The sequence below is a fragment of the Pinus tabuliformis genome, chromosome Q (genome assembly GCF_031772625.1).
Source record: "Pinus tabuliformis cultivar Carrire ecotype Pingquan chromosome Q, CPIR1, whole genome shotgun sequence".
In the NCBI taxonomy this organism is placed as follows: domain Eukaryota; kingdom Viridiplantae; phylum Streptophyta; class Pinopsida; order Pinales; family Pinaceae; genus Pinus; species Pinus tabuliformis.
The window spans coordinates 777,677,148-777,686,396 of NC_142296.1; positions in this window are offsets into that span (position 1 = coordinate 777,677,148).

Sequence of the window (9,249 nt, forward strand, 5' to 3'; positions counted from 1 at the left end):
AGAGGCAGCGCAGAGCCTGAGAGGAGATCCGAAATTTGCTGGAGAACCGAGTTCTAGAGCCAAAAGTTGGGGTGTGAGACCAAAAAGGGAGAAAGTCAAAGTTCCAAAGGTAAATTGATCAGCCAAATGAGTGACGCAATCCCCAGAAACTGTGACGCAGAGCAGCACAGTGAGCATGCAGAAATTGTGACGCAGAGGCAACTAGTGACTAGCCATTCAGTGGTTGGATCAATGTTGGATCGCCAGTGATAGTGTGAGGTATATCTCACTCGTCTCTGTGTCAGTCAGATTCTCTGTATTGGATAGCCAGCAAGGCATCCAAATATTGTATTAAGAAATTATTGCTTACTAATACAAACCCTCAGTTGTTGCACCGGTTTTCTAACATTGGGTTTTTTCTAGGGACATTTGTCCAAAAACAAGGGTGTCACTTGTGTGCATTATTTCTTTCTTGCCCAGATTCTTATTTCCACATATTATTTAAAGTTGTGAAGGCTGCAGTTGTATTTACTTCGATATTTAAGGTAGAACATAATGAATAACTTGCATGGATTAACAAGTAGGAGAAGTAATATCAGTTTTTTTGCAGTAGTGATTCGGGGATTCTTGAATTTTCACGTGTTAGACACAAAATCATTGCTTATACTCCTCAGAAAAATGTTGTTATTGAACATATGAATAAAACTCTTATGGAAAGATCCAGGAGCATGATCAACAACGCTAATCTGCAGAAGGAGTTGTGGGTAGAAGAAACACCATTTCTTGTTTTTTGGTAAATAGATCACCTTCATTTGCTATTAATTGTAAAATTCTTGAAGAAATTTGTTTGGGTTAGTCTTATGATTATTCATACTTAAGCATTTTTTGTTTTGATGTCGATGATCTTATTCCAAACAATCATTGTTCTAAGTTAGACCCAAAAGCAAAAAGTCATGTCTTTGTTGGGTATGATGATGTTGTGAAAGGATACACATTGTGGGATCCTTCTATGCATAAGATTGTCATCAGTAGAGACGTAACTTTTGATGAATCATCTCTTCTAAAAGTTGACGTTGAAAAATTTGAATAGGAACAAATATTGCATAATCAACAAATTCAGTTGAAGACTCAGCCTTTTTCAGAAAGTTGGAAGCAAGAAGAAGCTTCTGAAGAAAAAATTGAAGAATATATAAAATAAAGTGTAGAAGTTCAACAATCAACCACTCTTAAGACGTCTACAAGGGAAAGAAAATCTCCCAAGAGGTATGAATATTTTGCTTTTCTTGTCGCCCTAATTAATGAAGATGGGGAATCTTCTTGTTATCGGGAAGAAATGGATGATGTGGATAGTGAAAAATGGAAGAAGGCTATGGACGAGGAAATGGATTGCTTGGCTAAGAACAAAATTTGGGATCTTGTAGAACTTCCTAAAGGGAGAAGTGTTGTTGGATGTAAAAGGGTCTTCAAATTGAAGAGAAATGTTGATGGAAATATTAAAATATATAAAGTGAGGTTAGAAGCAAAAGGGTACTCTCAGATAGGGGTATTTATTTTCATGAGATTTTTTTCATTAGTTGCAAAACTTATTTCTATTCATATGGTGTTAGCACTAACTACATTACTTGACCTTGAGTTAGAATAGTTAGATGTTAAAACAACTTTTCTTCATGGATATTTGGATGAGGAGATCTATATGGAACAACTATAAGGTTTTGTACAAAATTGCATCAAGAGATTTGTTTGCAAGCTCAAGAAATCATTTTATGGCCTCAGATAGTCACCTAGGCAATGGTACAAGAGCTAGAAGTTAATATGACCATTGTGTGTATTTTAAAAGTTTAAATATTATATCCATTATCTTGGTTATGTATGTTGACGACATGCTTATTGCAAGCAAAATCATGGAAGAGATCAACAAGGTAAAGGCTCAACTTGCTACGACATTCAATATGAAGGATATTGGCATTGTAAAATAGATCTTGGGCATGGAGATACACAAAGACAAAAAAATGGAAAGTCATGGTTATCACAACAAAATTATGTGGAGAAAATACTTGTAAAGTTTGGTATGAATAATGTGAAACCTGTTAATATTCCTTTAGCTTCTCATTTTAAGCTTTATTTGGGTTTAATTCCTAGTACTTATGAAGAAAAGGAGTATATGTCTCGTGTACCATGTGTGAATGCAGTAGGAAACTTAATGTACCTTATGGTGTCTACAAGACTTGACATTTCACAAGCAGTTGGAGTTGTCAACAGGTTCATGGCAAATTCAGGAAAAGAACATTAGCAAGTAGTGAAATGAATGCTTCTGTATTTAATAGGCATAAGTGACCATTGTATCATGTTTAGTGGTTGTGGTGATCCAATCTGGATTCACATTATGCTAGTGACTTGACTAAGAGGAGATCTACTATAGGATATATCTTTACTCTTGCAGGTGGGGAAATTAGTTAGATGTCAAAACTCCAATGGCAATTTGGTTAAAGGGTATATTGACTGAGTTTGGAAGGATGCAAGAGAAAGTGCATGTATTCTGTGATAGAGTGTTATTCGTTTGGCTACTAATTCAACTTATCACAACAATACTAAACATATTGATGTAAAGTACCATTTTGTAAGATAGGTAATTGATGGCAATGAAGTAGCTCTTAAATAGGCCTATTGCAGCTCCTAGAGACAGTCCCTGGGTTGAGGAGAGACCAGTGCCTAGGACATCTTAATGAGTCTCTTGAAGATAATTCATTGTTTCTCAAGAGCTAAATGTAAAATGATTTTAAAATCTAGTTCAATTACTTTTCAGAGGGGCAGATTCAAATATATAAATAAGTAATATAGATCATCTCAGGAATAAATGTCCAAGTTTGGTGGCCTACACATAGTAAATGTAGCTCAAATTATTGTTGCACAAAGATGGGAAGGAAAAAAATAAGGAAGGAATTCAACACAAAGGGTTGGACAAACCCATAATCCTAAGTAGTAAATCCTAGTAGAATCATGAAAGAATAAGGAAATGAAATGCAGAAATTGTGGAGCGCATTTTAAGGTTTCCAGCTCAATATTTCATAAGTACTTTCTGTTACAACATAACATAGTAAATGCAATCTCATAGGTATTGACTACTACAATATAACATAAGTAAATCCATGATTTATGAGTGAATCCAACAGCTACAACTTACACAATTTATGATGAAGAGAAACACATATGCAGTGACATACAGAGGAAGAACACATACTACACATTCCTATGCTTGGAATCACTATATCTTCTTCATTAATCTTCAAAAATGGAGTCCATATCACAGGCTAAATTGTTGAAATTTGTATAACAATTACCACCTCGGGAACAAGCAATTGAACCAAAACTTGGAACTTCTCTCTGAAAACAAAATTTGGAATCACTGAAAAAGACAGAATTCGGACTCCAGAGAACTTTGGGACCTTTACTACTGAGTTCCTCTTCCCTTTTATAGAGAGAGAGATCAAATAATAGTTACAAAATATCTTCAAAGTGCTACAGTTGTCTGAACCACCAATTGTCTGAGCATGCAGATGTTCTAGCTATCCTGATGATTACATAATAGATCTGATTCTTTTCTTGAAAATGCAAAAATTAACAAAACATGAGAAACGGGAGGTGTCATGATTGACACAACAAAATATCTCCATGCCAATTCCTTTGATTCCCTTAGGTGGACTCAGGCTCCAGTGTCTAGATTAGTGGTGGGCTGATGATCTAGCCACGCTTCTGTTATGATATTCCTCCATGATTATTGGTTAATTCATTTGTCGCTTTCTTTCTCTAACTGTTTAATTTCCCCTCTTGGAGCTGGTCGTGATCAGGTGTGGTGGTGTTGAAGGTGCCCCGTGACATAGTTGTCGACCCATCCACCCCTTTATTACCTCTGTGGTACATTATTATAGCCAAATACATCTCTTAACATTTCCATAGTGCAATTTCAGAGCTGAAACACATCATAACTTTATTTAAAATGACATTACAAAAACACAAGTTCTGATGCCTTTGGCCCCCTCTACGCTTAACTCCTTATTTCTCAATACCATAAAACCACCACATGTGACCACCGGTATAGTGCTCAGGTGTTGCAGTATCAGAGCCTTCATCCATCGTAACAATATTTAAAATAAACATTACCAAATCAAAAAATTTGGATGCCCCTAGCTCCTTTTTGCTTAGCCCCCTTATCGTTTCTCCCCTATAGGACTAGCTGTTGTGACCGTAGGCTCAACACTTGGGTGCTAAATCCTTCGATCTCCTGTTGGGGGCCTACCTCCCTTTTTATTTTCTCTTCTGCCCTAGGTGCTCTACCATTTCTACGCCCTTGGTCCTTTGAGTCCTCATGACCAAATGCCACTAAATATCGGAGCCCCCTTCATTGGATTGGAACTTTTGATAATAAAAAATTTGACAGGAGTTACGAAAACTCAATCCTTTGAAAAATCGACCTCCAAAATGATACCACGTTGATCTCGTCATCTCGACATGGCACCTCCCTAGTGGTGACACATGTCTCTAGACTTACCCCATTAGTCCCTCAAAAATGCCAAAACTGAATGTCATGTGTCCACTATACAACCATGTCATATTGACATCATCAACCATGTTTGATTTTAGGGTCCAATTGCTAGCTTCCATGTGTCTTCTTTAGAGGAGAGAGAAAGGGGTCCTCGGGTCCTTGGGTTTTCAATGATTTCCTTTTTATTTCTATTCTCCTCGCACTTCGGGACTTATAGTAGAATTCCAATTTTTAAAGAGTTACAAGGTTTCAATCCCCAAAGCTATGAAATGATCCACTCTTCGAAATTTGGGTTCTGATGTGCTGAGTTTTTTTCTTCTGAAATTGGGATCCATATGGTCAGCCTTTCCCTTTTTATTTATGCTTTCTTTTCGACCTCCGATATCCCAAAATCCCAATTATGTTGCCTACCGATCCTCCCGATATCAGACCCTGAAGGTCAGCCATCCATTTTGGCTTTCGGGCTTAGGATTTCCCTTTTTGGCTCTCCCTTTGGATTTCAGACTTTTGTTCTTCCTTTGGCTATCCAAGATTTCACCTATCCTTTTATGTACTAGGGATAGAAAATAGGACCATTTTCCATAATCATAAGAGGGTATGATAGGTGACAACATCGGCTCCAATTGGGGAAAATGTATTGCAAGCAATGCATTGAGAACCTTGTAGATTAGTGCCTTCTATCCATTGGGCATGGAGTCATTTTATTCAAGTACATAAAATAAATAAATAAATTAATTAATTAAAAAAATGGTAAGAACTTCAAGCATTACTGGTATGTACAATGGCTCATCGGTATATACAATGGGTGAAAATGAACCTCTTTAATGTTGGAAATAAAGCTTGAGAAACTGCCCATTCATAAGCAGTTCAAGCACCTCACCATCCAAATTTTCTAGTAGGAAGGTGTTTTTTCCCTTTGCTTCAGATATCTTGAAAGGTCAAAACCACAAGGGATCAAACTTCCCATGTTTTCCTTTGTCCTCCCTCCTTACATCCCATCTGTGTACCAAATTTCCCAATTGTAAGGATCTGTCCCTTGCATTTTTGTTAAAAAGAGCCTTCATCTTTTCTTGATATTTAATCATATTCTGAGTTACCTCCCCTATGTTTTGTTGAAGTTCTAGCAGTTTATTTATTGTTCTAGTCAGAGAATTTGGATCCTCCTCAACATCCTGTAGAATTTTAGCCACTGGTATGGCTAGTTGGACAGGGAAAATTAAAGCTTTTCCATGTACCAATTCAAAGGGAGAATTCATGGTTGACCTCTTGGTAGTGACTCTGTTGGCCCATAAAGAAAACTCCAGTTGTGATTCCAATTCTTCTGATTTTTTGATATGGTATTTTTTAGAATCCTTGCTAAAGTTTTATTTGAAGACTCAGCCAATCCATTCCCTTGCTGGTAATAGGTGGTGGAGTGCCCCATAGTGATGTTGTACTTTTGGCAGAAGCTAAGAAACTTGGTTGAATTAAACACTTGAGCATTGTTAGTGATAATATTCCTTGGAGAACCAAAATTGGCAAGGATATTCTCCTCCATAAACTTATTGACCACTACATCGGTTACATTTCTAGCTTGGATGGCCTCCACCCATTTCGTGAAATAATCAGTGGCAATAAGTATCCACTTGTGTTGACCACTAGATGGTGGATGTATTTCTCCTATAAAGTCTATCCCCCATTGCCTAAAGGGTTCTTCTACAAAAACAAGGATCAGGGGGAGGGGTGCTAAGTTCTGCTTCTTTGCAAAAATCTGACATTTCTCACAAGATCTGACATAAGCATGAACCACACCAAACAACTTGGACCAATAGGTACCTGCTTTAAGGATCTTATAGGTTGTGGCTCTCCAACTATAATGTCCTCCACAGTTATGGAAATTTTTAATCAGCTTATGAATCTCTTCTTCTAACAGGCATAAAAGCAAAATTCCCACCGAGTCTTTCCAATATAGCTGGGCATTTGAAATGACAAAATTATGGGATTGCAACCTTAATTCCCTGTATTTAACTTTGTCAAAATTCAATGGGAATTTAAAAAAAGAAGTAAATAATGGACCAGATTATACTTATACCACTGTGATACAAGGTACTTCATCTAAATTCTCCGTGTTGAAGTCTTGATATTATTTTTCTCCTCTTCTCCTTTACTTCCTTCTTCCATATTTACTAATATGTTTATGCCCAAGGCCTAGTAGTTAGCTTTAGATAATATTATCGCTAATCCCTACTTTTGATCAACTTAGTGGGTTTAATGTCCAGGTCATATTCTTGAATCTTGGCAATCCACTTGCCTCTCTTGCCTTCACTGTCTCCTTGCATGAGAATGTCTTTCACAACAGTTTGTTGTAGCGGCTACAACCACCCTCCAAAATTTTGTCCTGCACCAATTTCGGAGCCTCCCTTGAAGAGTTTCACTTGATCACTGCACACACTCGGGTTCACTCCATCAGCTTGTGTGAGTCTTTACATCTGCCTTGCTTGTTCATTGCATTCAAGTCTCTGCATGCTGATGTCTAAGTCATGCTTGTGACCATGTTCTAGTTATGCTCAAACTCTTCACTTTGTATGTGCTTATTGTGTTCACTATGAAAGCATCTATCGCACTCACACACAGAGTCACATTCACTGTCACGCAAGCGTCGTCTCGATCAATGAACGATCAATCACGAGTGTCATTCTTGTTACACCGTTGGTTAGTCATGTTGAACATGTGTGTCTAGATGGTTTGGTCGTTTCGTCGTCAAGTCATGCGAGTGTGTGTTCGTATGATCACTTATGCATCTTTCGATTGTTCACACACTTAGCCATTTTTGTTGAAGTTCTGACGACCAGACTCCCCTCTGACATTCGAACCATCACCCTGCCATCGACTCGATCGATTTTCAACCAGAACAGCGCAGAAGAACCAAGCTAGTCTTTTCAAACTACGTTGTCTGCAAGCAATTCAATCAACTCTCATGTTGGCCACCCAGACAGTTGGACCCGACAGTCACCCTGGGACTGACTCCCCTCAAAAATTGCACAGAGGCCACTGACCTCACCCGCTCAACTGACTGAGGAAATTGCGCAGATAGGCTGGACAGACACCAAGTTCCCATCCCTATCTCCCTTAGAAAATTGTGCAGTTTTCCCAGTCAGTCATCCCAACAGTCGACCAACTGTTCATCTCAGAAATTACGCAGTGTTCATGAGAAGGCCTTCCACTGCCCATCAATCAGCTCAAATCAGAAATTGTGCAGAGATGATCAACAGGCCAACCTCCCAGCCTCAGTGCAGTTTTCCTTGCCAACGGCACCTAGCAGCAGACTGCCAATTCCCTCCAGGAATTCCATAGTTTCTGCTACCAGTGACTCCAGCAGCCAACTGGTAGTTCCCTATGGGAATTGAGTGGTTTTGGCTGCCAGTGACCCCAACAACCAACTATCAGTTCCCTCTGGGAATTGCGCAGTTTTGGCTACCATTCTCTTGGGCAGTGCCCCCAAAAAACTGCGCAATCCCTGCCTGCTAACCCTTCATGCAGCCCAAACCGTTCCTTTGGAAAATTGTGCAAATGTGGCTGTCCAGCACCACTGCCCGTTCGTTCTGAAAAATGCACAGAGCATGCCTACCTTGCCTTCCAGCAGCCCGGACTGTCCCTCCCAAAATTTGCGCAATTTTTCCTCCTAGTCAAGCCAAACCTCGCGGACTGTCATTATTGACTTAGATTGCCTGTCTCCATCACTCAATGACTCTTGCGTAGTTTTCATTAGCAATGCCTGTTTCCATCATCCCGTTTCACAACCTTGCTGCCTCTCTTGGTCACTTGCATCCGAAATGATCATGTGTCATGGTAGACTAGGAGGTTTTGGATTTGATGTCATCTTGTCATGAGTGACTGCAGGTACAGGTACACCAACAAACATGGAAAGACAACGAATGGGATGAACGAAGGGAGCACATGCAGAAGGACAGGTTCACCAACAGATGAATGAACGAAGCATGTGAAGCAGAAGAACACAACAAACATGCACCCTTGCGAACATATGAGCCTGTCAAGCCTTCCAACATGCAAGCAAGGGACAACATGCTAAAGCTTCATCAAGCGAACCAAGGACCATCAAAGACTCTGTGCACTTCACCATGTGGAGGTGAAGCTATGATACACCATGAAGACATCCATCACCCAACAGCACTATAGCTCGACATGCACTCCAACAGTAGCACGAATATACCAGCAGTGTCATGTCAAGTCATGTCGATTCACGTCATGAGTCATGTAAGTCGAAAAGTCATGGAAGTCAAACGGTCATGAGGGTAGTTGAACAACCACAAGGGTCAATTTCTCCCTTGGCTATAAATACCCCCTCATTTGTACATGTAAAGGACTTTTCACCTCAACTCCTCCCACATAATCAAGAGAGTCTGTAACCTTTTCTTTGAGGAGTAAGTAGTGGCTTCAATGCCCTGCACTCAGGGTTAGTGATGTATGGTGTAATGATGTGTCTTGGAACTTTCGCTTAATTCAGAAGCCTGCTAACAGGCCAACACGTTTTCACACATGTATTGTATCTGTTGTAAGACTGAACTTTAACACTTGTAATGCATGTTGCTTTAACCTATTTTCTACATCTGAACTATTTCATTTGTTGTAATGCATAATCTATTAATGGAAATGTGTTGTATATGTTGTTAACATTGTCTCGCCCGTGTAGACTGCTCTCCCAGACATCAGACAAACCTTTCACATGAAGC